Here is a 17,317-nt window from a genome sequence, read left to right on the forward strand (position 1 = left end):
TCTCATCTGAGCCTTCCATTTCCAGGTTGGCAGGCCTCTTTCCTTCCTCTGTTGCTCATGAAATGGTTTTAAGTCTCTTTACTGAGGTAAAAATTTCAAGCACACACAAAAGTAAACAGTATAATAACCGTTTATGTACCTATCATCCAACTTTTAACAGTTCAACACTTTACCATTTTACCAATCTTAGTTCATCTAGTCCTCTCTTTTTTAGGCTGGAATATTGTGAAGCAAATACCAGACATCATGACACTTCATCTGTAATTTCTTTAGAATGTTTTTAACTAATGATTTCTTTTTTTCCCATAACCACATGCATTAGCATAACCAACAATTTCAACCATAATTAGATTTATTAAAGTTTAATGAAGGCTGTTAAAGTTTATTTATTTAATAAATGACAGCATAAACATTCTGAAAAACAAAATGAGCCCTTGTGCTGTTTTGCATACAGAGCAATTTGGAACTGATGATTTAGGAAGAGATGCTTTAAAATTGTTATTTCAACAAAGCCAATGGAACTTAGTCTCACTTATTTAAATCCTTACAGGTTTTGGGGGAGATTATCTTAAAAAAATATTTTTCTAATAGAAGTGATACCGTCCTCCAACTTTATTTCTTTTTTTTTTCATAATTTTTATTTTGTTATATTAGTCACCATACAGTACATCCCCAGTTTTTGATGCAATGTTCCATCATTCATTATTTGCATATAACACCCAGTGCACCATGCAATATGTGCCCTCCTTAATATTCCAACTTATTTTTAATATGTCCCTGGAGGGAAAGGAGGGAAAATCTCCTTGCCTAATAGAATTGAAAGATTTAGAGTGTGAAGGTGAAGGAAAGAGGATTACTTCTAGAAGGTCATTACTAAATGCTTATTCCCTAGAGTTTTGAGACCTAGAAGTACTTTCATAAGTTGCTGTAACATTAGAACATTAGAAAGATAAGAACATTTGAACAAGCACAGAAGTAGTTTAATATTAGAAGGTAAGCTGCATCAGAATATCACATCTAGGGAGATGTCCCAGATGTTCAGAAATGTTGGATAAGCTCTGGGAAATGAACCTGTGAATAAATCATTAGAGATTCCACTGACATGAGAAATGAGCCAAATCTTAATTCTACAAAATGCTTTCAATTAGTGACAAGTTGTAATATTTGTAGGATTGCCAGAAAGGAAACAGTTATGGCCACCTTTCCTCATTCCATCTAATCCTGATTTAAAGAACATTGGTCCACAATAAATAAATATACAGCTATATATAATAATTTAAAAATCACCTGTGGTGGTGATATAGGAAAAATAAATCAGAACATATGGATTTTTCCCTGATTTACTTTTGACTTATTTATAATTTGTGTATGACTTTTTATGGCTTTAGCAGTATGCTACTAAAGCATGCAGTATACTTCGCTGCTAAAGTCATTAGTTCTCCCTAAAATACAATAGAATCTCTCAAATTGCTTGTTTCTTCTTAACCAGGGAAGTTGATTCTCTCCCATTTCAGATTACTTGATGTTCGAAAGTAAGCAAAAACACTTTATATCTAGGGAAATAAGATTTTGCTTCTGTAACTGCTTTAGTGAGGCTTTAGAAAACATCCTCTAGGTGACTGTCACAGGATATAAAGCCATCCTGTAAATATTAACTTTAAATTCAGTTCTGTGTATCCAGGGGAAGAAAAGTATTCCTTTTTTTTTTTTAAAGATTTTATTTATTTATTCGACAGAGATAGAGACAGCCAGTGAAAGAGGGAACACAAGCAGGGAGAGTGGGGGAGGAAGAAGCAGGCTCATAGCAGAGGAGCCTGATGTGGGGCTCGATCCCATAATGCCGGGATCACGCCCTGAGCCGAAGGCAGACGCTTAACCGCTGTGCCACCCAGGAGCCCCAAGAAAAGTATTCCTTAATTTTTTTTTTTCTCTTGGATGGTTTTATTGTATCCAACAAGTATTTACTAAGATTTTAAGGCCAAGATGCTACCCTGGTTGTTATAAGGGAACAACAGAAATGTGTTGATCACTAGGACCCTATTTCCTGATTTGGGAGCAGGACATAACATCCACAAAGATGTCTATGGAACATCATATTAAGTACCCCTAAACCTAAGATGAAGAATGTCGTATAGCTATTAAATTTTGTCCATGTTTTTAAAAAGAAGCAATAGTGTGGGCAAAGTTGTCAAGCAAGTCTTTAAGGAAGAAGGAGAACTTGAGCAGATTTGGAAAATACTGGCAACATTTGGATTGGTGGACAGGCAGTTGAAAAGCATCCAAGGTGGGAGGGGCAATACAAACAAAGGTGTGGGAGCAAAACTTAATAAGGCATGGTTAGGCAACTGTTGGTGGAACAATTTCATAGGAATAGAAGGCTCATGGGAGAAATGACTGGAAACTAGGTGGAAGCCAAATGGTGAAAGGCTTTGAATGTCAATGAATCCTTCACTCTGAGGTAATTCAGGAACCTAGACAGTTTGTATGAAAGACCAGAGTCACAAAGGACCAAAGCTGAGGCGATGAGGAAGCTGCTACGATGAGCAAGAGCATTGTGAAAATGGAAAGAGAGGGATGGCTGTGAAGGATAGCTGCAATGAGTGTAAGATTTGAGGGGTGACTGAGAATGAGGAAAGATGGAGGAGTCAAAAATATTTCAGAGCTTTGGAATCTGGGGCCCAGGAAGGATGGTCAAATGTGGTCACGACTGTCCACAGTCCCTGGCAGCTAAAGAAACCATTGTACCCTGTGCCTCAGCTAACATGGTGGGCTTGTGGTACACACGTGGTTCCTTGTTCATGAGCTGTACCTACAGTCCTTCTGGCAGCACTTGCTCCATCTCTGACCTACCCAGAACATATCATCTTTGGGTGCTTAGTGGTGACGCTTACATGGTTGTGGGTGGGGGAGGGTGTGCGGTTCCTCAAGGTTCCTCAAGCCTCTACCTCTGGGCTAATCCTCCCCATTCCTCATGGCAGGATGAGCATCCATCCACACTATTTCACTACAAAAACATCCCATTGTCTGTGTATCTGGTATCACTAACCTGACAGTGTACACAAGGACTGCAGGAGTCTTGTCAAGAGATTTGTCAAAGAATCTCGTCAAAGATCCTACGTCTGATAGTTCTGGATGAACTAATGATTTATCATCATTCACTTGCTTAACATAATTACATCCATATGACATGGAGCACAGGGACTATTCTTGGCCCCTGAAGAGATTGTGATTCCAAGCAAGTAGACACATGTTCTTCTTTTGGAGGCTTTATTTCACTTGCATTCTTGTTGGTTTTTTATATTTTTTGGTTTGGCCCTTGTGACTGAGAATTGCTTAAGACAATTTACCATCCAGCTCACTTTGCTTATTTATGTTTCCTGCTGGCCAGGCAAGCATTTCAGTTTCAACCTCTGGTCTCCATAAAATCAAGATGTCCAAGTTAAGCCTCTATTAAATCAGATGTTAGTAGAGTTGAAAGGATCAGAGATTTGGAGAACTGCAAGAGATCTTTTGTCACCCCCTCCTTGTTTCATAGATGACGATACTGAGGACTAGCGGGTGATGTAGCTTAAGTGAGTGACTGATTAAGGGATAGAGTCCAAGTCTTGACATTTCAAGATGTCTGTTGAGAACTGATGTTGGTTTCTTAAAACTTGGATTTCTCTTCAATTTTGAAATTAATTCAATTATGCATTTCATCGAATGAATATTTGTGGAAAACATATTGAATGGTAGGGACAATGTTGAGCGGAATAGCCAGGAACCAGATGGATGCGTCCCTACTCTCACAGAACTTGTTTTCTAATGCCGGCAGTTGAGATGAGCACTATGGAGTCGGCAAATAGGATGACATGAGTAGGGAGTCAGGCAACATGTGGTCATTTTATTTTTTTATTTTTATTTTTTTAAAGATTTATTTATTTATTTATTTATTTATTTATTTATTTATTTATTATTGAGAGAGAGCAGTGGGGTGGGGCAGAGGGAGAGGGAAAGAAAGAATCTCAAGCAGACTCCTGGCTGAGTGCAGAGCCCCATGCAGGGCTAGATCCTGTGACCCTGAGATCATAACCCGAGCCGGAATCAAGAGCTGGTCGCTTAACTGACTGAGCTACCCAGGCGCCTCGATGTAGGGTCGTTTTAGAAGCTTTAAGAGGGCTCATCTTCTTACGTATTTTTCAGTAATAGCATCAGAAGCAACAATCACCATCTTCACTTGTAAGCTAAAACACAAAACAAAGGAGACACACAGAGTTGGTTTGACTGGAATCCAGGTCAAACCTTTATATAATCTGTACCAAAGCATGTAATTAAATTCTTAAGTAGGAATTGTTTGGGGGAATGGTATTTGTAGCTTGTGCCTGGCTCAGAAAAGGCCATCGCTGCATGTTCGCTCACAACGTCATTGGTTTGGTAGGACTCAAAAGATGGTAAAGGGGCCAGTATTAGTTAATATATCACAGAATAATAGTATTTTGTGGGTAGAATGGATTTAACACATGGCTTAGTTTAGCCTCCTTATTTAATGGATGGGAAAACAAATTCTGAAAGGGTAAAGTGACTTACAGAAGGTCACACAGACAGCCAGAAGTTATTCATGTTGTTTGCAATACCTCCACTGTGGTTAAGAGAAGCTTCCTTGCATTTATTTTAGATAAAAGTTAGTAGAAATGATTAGATATGGCTGTTTAGAGCATGGGTTTTGGAGTCAGATAGACCTGTAATAAAATATGGCAGCCCTAGACTTGGCTTTCGGTGTGTGACCCTGGGAAAGTTACATAATCTCTCTTTGCCTTAGTCTCCTTATTGGAAAAATTGGCAAAGTTAAAGTTAGGCTCAAGGTTAGGCTTAGGCTTAGCTCCCTGTGGGGCTCAATAATTGACAGGAGTTATTAGCCATGGTCATACAATCAAACATGTTAATAGGAGAATCATGACAGATTGAAGGCTGGAAGACAGAGAATCTTTGGATAGAAAAAGTTTGCTCCGATAATTGAATTATCTATATGCCAATAGCACCAGCAAAAAATAAAAAAAGACTTCTTTCCAGGCATTTTCCTTGCTGAGCACTCAGACTAGAACTTTATTTGCTCAGATATCTGCATAATTCTCACCTCCTCCAGGTATTTGCTCCAATGTCATTATCTCAGTGAAGCCCTTCCTGACACCCTGTTTAAAACAGAAACGTCTTTCCTTTTCTGCTTTTTATTTCCCCGTGGCACTTAATATATAATTGTCTCATTCATGTTTTATGGTCTCTTATAAATTCCATGACTCCAGAGGGTTGCTTGCATACAGTAGGCATTCAGTAAACATGTGCTAAATGATCGAATTGTGAATCTCTAAACGATTAAAAATGAGGTCTGTAAGTTCCCCTCAATTTAAGCTATTAGAAATTAAAGGAGATAATCATTATGCCAAAATGTCATGGTTTGACCCATGTCTTCATTTCCTCTAGGGTTTTAACCCTCCTGCATTTCTGGCATTGGAGTCCAGAAGTGATTGAAAGTGGGGTTAGCTCAGTAGTTGATGCTTCCAGCAATGCATAACAGTGGAAGAAACTGCAGCCCTGCCTCACGGTTAGGCTGGGACCTGGCCTGATGTTTAGCTCCTGACATTCCGTTCAAACCATTTATTTTTCTTTGTATAAATCCGTAGAAAATTGTTTAGGCTATACTGCGCTACCCAATACATTCACTGGAAAAAGTTATTAATGATTGGCCCTATTCATCTTTCAGACTGTTATCTATGACTATAACACCGTAGATGGCTGGGAAGAATAATCTTCAATACTGCGTCTGGATTCAGGTCAATTCAGTACATCAGTTGGATTTGTCCATGACTAGTCCATGCTAGTCCACAACTAGATTTTTCTTTCCCCTTCTTATGACACATGGCTTTCCTGTGGTTCTTAATCAAGGCTGCACATTGCAATGAGAATCTCAAAATAGATACCAGTGCCAGGACCCCATGCGAGAGGAGAGGGGACCGGAGTATCAGCATAATTTTTAACTCCTCAGGAATCTCTGTCATGCTGAAACCAACTTCTGCCAAATAGAAGTAACATGGATCAAGTCATATTTACCCACTGGGTACAGGGAAGAAACTAAGTATGGCGATTTCAGGGTCATTGTACCATACAAGGGTGTCATAAGGGATGACGTCCAGGCCTAAGTTAAATGATGAACAAACACCTATGCCTAGGCATTATGGGGGAAAGAGAAATTTTTTGAGTATTTTTCAGTGCAAATCACAATATTCCTTAGTATTTTTCTCTTTGAGCTTACCTCCAAAAAAGTATTTGACAAGAGGGAGGAAGAAATCGAAATCTGGACCTGGATTTTATATGAGGTCCTAGGAAAAAATGTTCCTACTGCTTTCCTATACAGAAGCTATGTCATTCAAGGCCAATGTGATTATAATTCGCTCTTTGCTATAATTCTTAATGTTGAATTTTCTTTTAATAAAACAGTCTGATATTCAATCTTCCAATAACACTGTAGCCAGAGTCTAAACTGTCAAATGCGATTGCCAACAAGTGCATGGTTTCTTTTTCCCTCCGTGAATAGAACTAGACACCTCCATTTACCTACCTGCTGTTTTTCTCATGCAGTGGGCTAACTATGCAGTATTTAATGGTCTACGGGTTAAAAATATTTCTTATATGCCTTGGCTTTCACAGAGGGCTTCTGCAAAACCAGTTAATAATCTGGCCATCCCAAGGGTCCAGAATGTTGAGTTAATTTTTTACAGAGGTTCCCAGATGTGCTGGAAGACTCACAGCAGATCCAGCCAACATTTTTTTTTTTAAGATCTCATTTGACCTTTCTTGTACCTGATATGAAACACATGTTAAAAACAATACCTGACAATTATGAAATGTATTTTTTGCATAAGCAAAAACACCATGAATACATCTTTTACAAAGTTTTGAATGGCAGGGATGGAAGGTTTTTATTGCAAAACTGTGTTAGCATTTAGCCAAGTTAATCATACATCTTGACAATGATTCTTTATCCAACATGTCTTTGGTATTCAGTGGGTAGGTCATTAGGCCCATGGAGAAATAAGTGGGAAAATGTCCAGGGAATGAAAAACATCTATATAACATGTGGAGAAGTGGATAGTTTTACTAAGTACTGAATTTCAGCTTTAAGAGGTGTAGGTTCTGATCCCAGCCAGAACACTGGAGGGAAGTAACTTCTGGGAAGTAAGCAGAATAACAACGTGAGCCTGTGAGTGTTCCAGAAGATCCTGCATTAGCTGTTTCCCCTGGCAGGTATTTTCCATATGCAGCTTACTTTTGTCTTTTCTTTCTATCTCTGTATTTTTTTCTACTTATTTTTCAGTGGGCTCTAGAAAATCCTTAAGTGGCTTGAGTTTGTATTTTATCATTCTGTATGAGGAGCGTGAAATATTCATGAAGCGTAATTGTGGATCCAGAGCTTGGTCAAGGATCAAACAGACATTCCAGATCTTTAAAGGCATATAGGACTGTTAACTGAAGACTGAATCACGCTACCCTTAGCTGTCCTTAAAAAGGAAGCAAATGCCAACTGCAATCTGGCACTGACGTTTTCTCTGGACCTAGAATATCAAGCATTTGAAGTCACACTATATTTCAGCAAATAATTACTAATATTTTTATGGCGTGTTTGCAATGGGCCAGCATATTTATTATCTCATTACTCAATAAACCCTCTGAACAACCTCTGGGCCCTCTTGCTGTCCCTTCTTGGGAGGGAGGAGGGGAAGTATGGACAACTTAACCTTTGAAATCTTATCCAGGGAGGTGACATCAGCAAAATGGTAGAGTAGGCATCTCCAAGCTCCTGTCCTTGGGCAGAAACATCAAAAAGCGAGCAGGAACTGTCAGAATCAAATTTGTTAAAACTCTGGAAAATAAAGGTTTATAGCAACCAAATGAAGGTTGATTTAAAAAAGGGGGGTAGGCAACCTAAAATTGGCAAGAAAGCTTTGCGTTTGTTTGCGCTCACCCCAACCTCTCCCCAGGTCAATGGCATTCTTGAAGAGTCAGCCCTCCCACCCGCTCCCTCAGTCATGGTCCTCGGCCCTGGAGGGCATATGTCTTCGAACCTGTCCAGGAGCTACCCAGGGACTGCGGCAAGGGACCCATCCCTCGGCCAGACCAGAGGAACACGTGCTGGAAAACTTCAGAGGGCAAAACACAAATGCAGCTTTCTAGGGCAAAAGACTACACCTCGAGCAAAGATGGGAAAGCATACAGTTCTAGTGCTTCACATTAACTAACTCACTTTGGACTCGCCACATCCTTATGAGAAAGGTATTATTATCATTATGCCCATTTTACAGATGCCAAAATAAGGTATCTTGGAAAAGGAAAATGCAGCTAGCAAGCCTAGGCTTTTAATCCTAAACCAGAATGCCTCCAAATATATACGTACTTAAAAGTCAAATGACTTAGGTTGTAAATACTATACATGAGTTATTCATAAAATCTTATTTGAAAATTTCATTCGAGATTTATTCTTTTTAATTTGAGGGCTTATTTCTGCCTTATTAACCTGTTTGAAAAAAGAATGGAATTCATTCTTGGTACCATCTCTGTTCACTTTTTCCCAGATGGTGTAAAATATATTACTGTTTTTACATATTTGTTGTGGGAAAATAAAGATGATAAAAGGATACTTTTTCACAAAGCAATGATTAAAATTAATTGGGGGGGATTCTCCATTTCAGGGAAATAGAAACTTAAAAAGGGAGAGGGAGCAGAAAAGGTACAAAAATACATACTTCCTGGAAAAACAAAGCCTTTCTATGGCTCATTGTTTATAATTTAGATATTCCTGGACTACAAGCTCTGTAGCAAAAGGGACTGTGTCCTGACTTATTCACCAAATTTCAGTGCCTTTGCATACTGGCATACTTGTACTAGCCCTAGTAGTAATTACATAGCCAAGTGACAAAGGATACTTATTAAAAGAATGAGTGATAAACCATGGTTTTATGTTTATATGTAGATGTCTTACTATTCAGTTCTGCTCAAAACCAGAAGTGTGTCCTAAAGTAAACACATACATGTCACAGCTTGTATCATCTTATTTTCAATGTATCCTAAGGTCCCCCATGGGGGTTCCAAATGATGTTTATAAAGAGAATGAAAATTCAGGTCTTGCACCTGCTGGGACTGGTTGCTACAAATCACGAGCGCAGGAGAAGAGAGATACCAGCTGGGGACTTGGGGAGGGGCAGATTGATGGCAAGGCTTTGTCTCATGTAGGCTATGCTTGTTAATGCCTCCACCCGGTCCCTAAACCTCCCTTCTGTTTTTCACGGAGTATCTTAACCTAAGGAGAGTAAGCCTGAAGCACCCGAGTGCATAAAAGAAAATGAATCTGAGCAGTCCGTTACTTACACATCTGCTAAAGTCACTCCATCCTGTTACTGTTTACTCTATAGCCATACAAAAGTGCCAGTTCCATTTATATTGGTCACATATGCTTCGTTTCTTAAAGAAAACAGAAGAATATCTTTTCAGAACATTCATGGGCGTAATTGTTTTTCAACTAAATTGATTCTTGAGGGGAAGAAAGAAAATCTGTCCCTAGCTCTACAACCACCACCACAGTTTCTTGTGGGTTCTTCCAGGAAACTCCCATGCATACAGACCCAAATATATATCTGCAACAATTTCTTCTTTGTAGTGTGTGTGCGTGCGCACATGCGTGCATGTGTCTGCGTGCTCTACATACATCCATCCCTGGACTTTGTCTCTGTGGCAAATAGCAAGGATGAGGCCTCAAGGCCAGAAATGGGGAAGTCAATTAAAAAGAAAAGGAAAAGACTTGCTTAGAATCTTTGTAATTTCTTTCCTGAACTCAACATTTCTTTTATCAACGCCTTGTTCCCGAGTTCAAACCACTAAACAGTCTGTGTACAGGAGGCCTGTAGAGTTTGATGTGATAATTAACAGGACTTGACCTTGCAGTACAGTTGCTGAGTAAGGCTGGAGGGTGATGGCTCACAACACAACAGTTTATATAACTCTCCTCTAAGTGAGTTAGACTTTAGCCCTCGATGCTATGGGAAATCTGCCTCAAAGGTTGCAGAGGTGGGGTATAACTGAAGACAGTGTTCTGGTCTCTCACCACACTCCTTAAGTAATCCAAGCTGCTCATTGAAAACCTAAGTGGAAAATGCTTTACCAATATATTTTAAATGGTGTGAATTTCTCTTTTCCCCATGTAAAGGGATAGGATTATCGATAATGGTGTTTGATTAGAATATTTATGTTTTAAGAGAAAATGATATTCATAAAATAAACAGAACTGATTTTTTAAAATGACAATACTCAGTTCTGGCAAGCAAGGGTTTTGTGAAATTAGTATTCTCATGGACTGCTCCTTGTATTTTTAATTTTTAAATGTTTTCTGAAAGCTGTTATATTCTAACAGTCTTAAGATGCTCAATACCTTTATTTATCTCATTTTAGATCATTTATCCTAAAAAACAAATCATAAATTTGTGTGCACAAAGCCATGTTAATGTTAATCATAATTACAACACACCGGAAGCAACCTAATGTTTAATGAGAAAATGATCAAGGAAAGAACAGCATAGCCACTGTGCACATGGTACCTTTTAAGTATTTTCAATGGTTTGGAGAAATGCTATCCATTGTTATGTTAAATAAAATAAATCACAATATCAAATTGTATTTCAAATGTGTACAGGAGGACAGACATGCATGAAGCAATGCTTACTGTTTTATGGTAGTGGGTTTATGGATGCTTTCCTTTTGTCTCCCGTTTCCTAAAATTTTAATGTTTTTATATTATCTTCATAATGTAAAAATTATCTAGCATCAGTATCTATAAATCTGTCTATGTATCTATCTATCTATCTACCCATCCTAAGGCAAACAGAACAGTTTTATCCATATCTAGGAAATGGAGTGGAGGGACGAATGTTCTTGGAAAAGGCCCTGATGTAAAGTGTCACTATAAAAATACATATATATGCATTTTGAGGCTATAGTCTCATGCGTCTTTCAGCGTGGCATTATCGATGATCTTGAATGCATGTGTACCCCTCTAGTCCTCAATTCTAGTTTATGTTCTTGAGTTTCTCTGGACATGTGCAGAGATAATACTCTCCAATATTAATCCATGACGGGTTCATCTGGTGTCCCTGGGAAACAGGGAACAGGGAGTGTCAAGGATCCCTCATGAAGATTTCCTCTAAGTCCAATGGGCCTCAATCATTATGCCCATTGTTTAGCTTCTCCATGGACCTGGTTCTCTCCCAGGGTAAATAAAAATACACATGCCAGGGCAGTACTTTGTTAAACGTCTCAAAGACCAACACTGAATATTCTAGACAAGGTTACCATTTCAGGAGGCCTAAACCTTCAGAGGTATTAATCAAATTAGTGAACTACAAATTGCATACTGGCATGTATTATAATCATTTTCAGGCTACTTTCCAGAAAAAAAAAAAAGAAGTAAAAGAAAAACAATAGACCTGAGATTCAAATATAATTCATGCAGAAATAGCCCAAAATATTTCTAAAAGCTCTAAATTTGTTCATAATCACACTGATGCCAAACCAAATTGGCATAGTTATTGTACTGGTCTTATGCAGCTAATTTCTGATTCTCCGTCTTTCTCTTTTGTGTTTTTTTGGCTAGAAACTTGCTGGAAAAACAGAGAATTGGAAAATTCATCCATGATTAAGTAGAGGAAAAATGTTAGAAAAAAATTAAATAGAAATACAATAAAACTTTTTTTAGCTGTGGTTATAATTTCTATAAATGTTTCTTAGAGAAATCTTATTTATGTATCAGTGTTGGTTAAAATGTCTACTCTGTATAGATTCTATACAATGTCTCTTCTCCAAAATGTTTACTAAATCAGATGCATTAAAAACGAATCTAAATCTAGCCCCCAAAAATGTTTTTAATAATAAGATACTTAAAAAGACCAATATAAAAATAAATATACATAGAATAAGAGAATGATGTGAAGGAGATATCAAATAATCCCAACTTAGTATTGTTCTGAACTCTGGGAGTCCATGTTCAAAGGCTGGAGAACTTGGAAATGATTTAGAAAACAACCACAAACATGGCAAAATGATTCAAGTGTTGGAAAATAAGACCAATAAAGAGAGGTAAATGGGGCTGTTATTCATTTTCTTGAAGAAAAACCAGATGGCATTTGAATATATTCTCTGAGGGTAATAGAGAGCTTTTTATAAGGAAATGGTCAACTATCCACAATGAGTACAAAAGAAGGCAAACAGGCTGGATTTGAAGTGTGAAGGCTTTGGTTAGAGCACAAGAATTTAAATGTCAAAATGACATGCAAGTGACATTGTACAGTCTTCTCTAGAGCTATGAGAAATAATCTTTGGGTAACATCTTCTTTGGGTGGCTCTGCCTAAAGGTGAAGGATATACTCATGTTCCTTCTAGGCCTATGATTCAGGTGCCTGAAAAGAATCTTATTAAAGTCAAGAAGTGAATGTAAATTCTGAAACAAAAGGAGCTGGACATTGTAAACAAAAGGAGGAGAAGCAACTAAAATCAAGATGAAAATAGAGCTCCAAACTCTTTTTAGAAAAAAGACATTAAAGGAATTACTTAAAATTGATAAAATTCATTATAAAAAATCTAAAGAAGGGGCATCTGGGTGGCTTAGTCAGTTAAGCACCTGCCTTCAGCTCAGGTCATGATTCCACGGTCCTGGGATCGAGCCCCGCATCAAGGGCCCTGCTCAGTGAAGAGCCTGCTTCTCCTTCTCCCTCTGCCTCTCCCCCACTTGTGCTTTCTCACTCTCTCTGTCAAATAAATAAATAAAAGCCAGACAAATAAAAAATCTAGAGAAGTCTTAGAAGTGGAAAAAAATAGGTATTTTAAATAAGGAACAAGATCAAGCATCTCACCTGAACTATGATCTAGGTATTTCTAATAAGTTTGTTTTTTTCCAAACACAACATTAGGGAACATAACCACAAAACATGAGAGTTTAAGTCAGCCTCAACCTGAAAGCCACATGCTTACTGTTTAGCACAGGGTGGCATGGGTGCGAGGCTCCCCAGTCAGTATTACTCGATTATTCCATCAGTCTCTGATTTGTCAGTATGAATTTTAATCTGTTGTGAAAGGGGGGTAGTATTGCCAGGTTTGTTCCAAAATAGATTGTGAGTCAGTTACAAAGAAGGGATTCCAGGAACCAGAATTTAAGAGTAAAGAAGTTAAAAAATTTTACATGTGACTCAGTTCTCACACATTTTGCATACTATTAGGTACTTTCTCTTCCTATATAATTGCTTGTTTCATCCCCAGAGTTCGTTGTTTTCATCCATAGCCTAAGAGAAGTGATTTTAAAAAATCATCAAGAGATGATTATTTTGAGGTAGTTTGCCAGCAACTCGAATAGCTGAAATAGACTTGTTCTAAGCATTGAATGTTCAAGGTTTTTGAGATGATTACACTAATCACAGAAGGGAATGGTTTACTACCTGCTAAGTTACAATGCTCCCCTTCTCAAAAATCAGAAGGCTATTAACTCCGAAGGTAGAAGGCCCTGTGGCTATTTTCAGTTTTCTTACATGGCCCACAAGCATTTTCATTGGTCTCATTTTAATAAAATAAACTCAATTTCACTTATCTATGTTTTGTTTAGGAAGAAGCTTTTCTACTGTTTTGTTTTCTCTTAGTTTTTTGTTTTTTTCTATCCTATTACATAGTCTGACTCCACTGAAATAACTTGCCACCAGAATAATCTCTTCTTTCAAGCAAAGTACACTGAAGGGAGTAAATAAATTAAGTGCTTGCAGCCCCAGAGGATTCAAATCAGAATAAACTTGCCATGGAGAAAAATACACTGTAAATAATTCACATAACACAAAATTTTGCACCAGTAAAATTGTGAATAGAAATCTTATTTCCCAGTATGACGGTTCCTTCAATTTATGTGACCCAATAATTCTTTTTTTAGAGTTTAATTGTTCTGGAGCCTAGAAACTTTTCAAAGAGATTATCTATATCTCTGGGAAAGGATTGCCTTCTAGCTGGAAAGATAATCTTCCATTCTCCCACCTTCTGCACAGAAAAGTAAATAACTTACTTCCTTCCCAAGCACACCTGGATTATTTCTCACGAGAGCAAGAAATGGGTTGATTTATGAATTAGGAAAGTGACCCGAAGGTCTTAGAGAATCACTGACTTTAGATGGCTGGGAGGATCCTGGGAATCTGGTTTATTAATTCCTTCATAAATGACAAGAATTAGATATGAAAACTGCTTTTGAGAAGCCCATTAACATCAGAAGTGAGATAAGTCCCCTTTCAGCATTAATTACACTAACTGCTATGTAAAGAAAGGGGATTCTGGCAACTGCTTCCCACATGGCAGAAATCCAGAACAGCTCTGAAACTAAAGAATTAGGAACCAAAGTCAAATGAATTGACATAAAAACTTTTCTTAAAAAAATTGGGACTAAAGAACACTAATTTTCTCACATAATTCCCAAAATCAGTCAGTTTTTTTTAATTCCCTCAAACTTTTATGCATCAAAAGATGATCGTGAGATACTGACATGGAAATAATTAGTGCTTTTAATTAGCACAGCTGGGAAATAAGGCAGACCGGCCTTAATAAGGGTCTCCAACCTGGATCACATTAAAGTAAAAACGCTTTTTCCCCCAATATCAAAGTACATTCTACTGTTGAATACATGAAATGAGTTATTTTGCAAAATGGAAAGAGTATAATTGGATCCAGAACAAGTTCAATGCGTTAAGAAAGGAGACCCCTTGGAACTCTGGGGCCTGGGAATTAGATGGTCTCAGATGTTCACCAATATGGTTCTAGAACACACCCTTCTTACGGCAAGGTTTTTAACTACATAAACACTAAATATCTTTACTGGATAATGCTCGTTTGGAGGATCAAAATTAAAAATGAAAACTAACAAATATCTTAGAAGCATGCCAACCAACATTTCTGAATTCAGTCCAACAGCTGAATACATACTTGGCAGGAGGAGAGTGGGGTCACATCACCCCAGATCAACAGTAGCAAGCACATCTGGAATCCTAATGATCCCAGGAGCTTTGGGGCCTTTGGGGGACAACCATCTGGTGCAAAGGAAATCTGAACCAAATGTCCCACCCAGCAGAAATAACCTCATTGTGCTGCTATGGAAAGCAGTCGGCCCTACTTCCCTCTGACAACACATCAGCTTCTCAATTAGTGACTGATCAAGAGAAATCTATGTGCACAGGGTGTACACCAACAGACTTGGATCTAAAACCATGACAACCTGGCAGATAAGAAGTCGTCAAGGATATATTCAACAAAATAAATCCCTTTTTGAAAAGGAATAAGCAAATTCTGTTATCTTTATCTAATCTTTCAGCAATTTCTAAAGATAATGTCAGTTTATGGGCCTCTCCTGGCCAATTCTTTATCTGTAAGGGGGGAGGGTTGGGCTTTATGAATTTTATGGCCCCTTCTGATCTTAACATCACATCAGCTTGTGATTTTACAGAATATATGCCAGGCACACAGAGAAGGGACTACTGAGGAACAAGAAATGGCAGCAAATGTTCGAAGCTGCCTCTAGGAGAGAGAGCGTGTGGCTTGATGGCCTCAGATCTCTGGGAAGAAGGCTGCATCCAAAGATGACCTCTCAAATGGTTATGAATGTGTTTTATAAACCTGCCAGCAGATTCAGCCAGTGTCGCCCTTGCTCTAAGCTGCGTACAAACTACGCACAGCTGGTTGGGTCCACCCTGCAGCAAACACACTGTAGGAATGTCTGGCAAACGAGCAGCTTCAGCAGACAGTGGTGATGGCTGCATGACAGGGAGCAGCCGAGCAAGGCAACGCATGGAAGGGCATGATGAAAGAGTAGGGCACGGCAGCGTCAGCCAGGGAGGAGATGGTTGTAGAGATTAAATGAGATAATGCATGTCAAGCGTTAAGATACTAAATAGTCCCTAGTAGATAGTCAAAAATGGCATGTTAGCTAGCATTATTGTCAATGTTTTTGTACTGTTAGCTGACTCGTGAGTGTGAATATTGGATTTGCCCAGAATGACTGTGACAGGGTAGGACGAAACTTGTTACATCAGGCACCAAAGTGATTACAGAAGAGGAAGAAGCGTCTTGGAGGTTAGTAGATGATGACCACCATGGGCATGGCTCAGTAGAGCTGGCGAAATTCTGGAAGGCTAAGTTCGAGGGTGCCCACCAAGCTCTTGGGAGGGAGGTGGAGAAGAAGTCGTTTGTGCTTGAGGGTGGCAGAGAAGATGTGTCACCTTTAGTACAAAGTCGAATTTCAACTAAAGCAGCATTTTCGTGAAGATGTTTCTCTGAGAAAGGTTCTTGGTCCAATGTACATGGGGAAGCTCAAGCTCTTCCCTCCTGGGGATTCGGAGCACCTGGCCTAAATGAAGTCTCTGAGACATGTCACCTGACTTCTTCAAAATACCCTTGGCCCACAAACACTATTTAATATGTGGCACATATCCTGATCTTACAGAACAAGAGGAAAGGACAGAGGGAGGCTTTTGAGGAAGAGTTTAGTGATTTAATGAAGTTTACTGACAGCAGTCCCAGAGGACGCTGTAGAATGGGGAAGCCAGGGGGCTCATGGTGGCACTGGGTGAGAAAAAGGATAAACCCGAGAAGGGCCTGAGTGAGTGGCAGTGATTGCCCAGTGCTCGTACTCGGACTCCCACAGTTTGAGCAGGAGTACCGTTTGAGGAACAGGGTGGCCACTGGATGGACCATTGATGTTGAAATGAGATTTTGCAATAAGGCGTGAGAGTGAAGGAAATAGGTGGTCTTGGCCAGTGGGGCTGTTTTGAACACGTGAAATGTATCTAATGTTCCTTCATTACCCTTCAAACTTTAGACTTTTTTGTATGTTTAAAATACTAATCTAGATTATGCAGTGGCAGTCTGAATGGATATTTCAACTAATGAGGAGAAAAGCTCAAAAAGATTTTCCTGCCTTCCAAATAAAAAATACTTAAAAGCATTGTCATCAATATGTTTCCGTATTTAGCTTCTGCCTTTTTTTTTTTTTTAAGATTTTTTAATTTATTTATTCGACAGAGACAGAGACAGCCAGCGAGAGAGGGAACACAAGCAGGGGGAGTGGGAGAGGGAAGAAGCAGGCTCATAGCGGAGGAGCCTGATGTGGGGCTCGATCCCATAACGCCGGGATCACGCCCTGAGCCGATGGCGGACGCTTAACCGCTGTGCCACCCAGGCGCCCCAAGCTTTTGCCTTCTGATGTCGGAAACACAGAATCAGTTCT

This window comes from Ailuropoda melanoleuca, chromosome 10 (genome assembly GCF_002007445.2).
Source record: "Ailuropoda melanoleuca isolate Jingjing chromosome 10, ASM200744v2, whole genome shotgun sequence".
Taxonomy (NCBI): domain Eukaryota; kingdom Metazoa; phylum Chordata; class Mammalia; order Carnivora; family Ursidae; genus Ailuropoda; species Ailuropoda melanoleuca.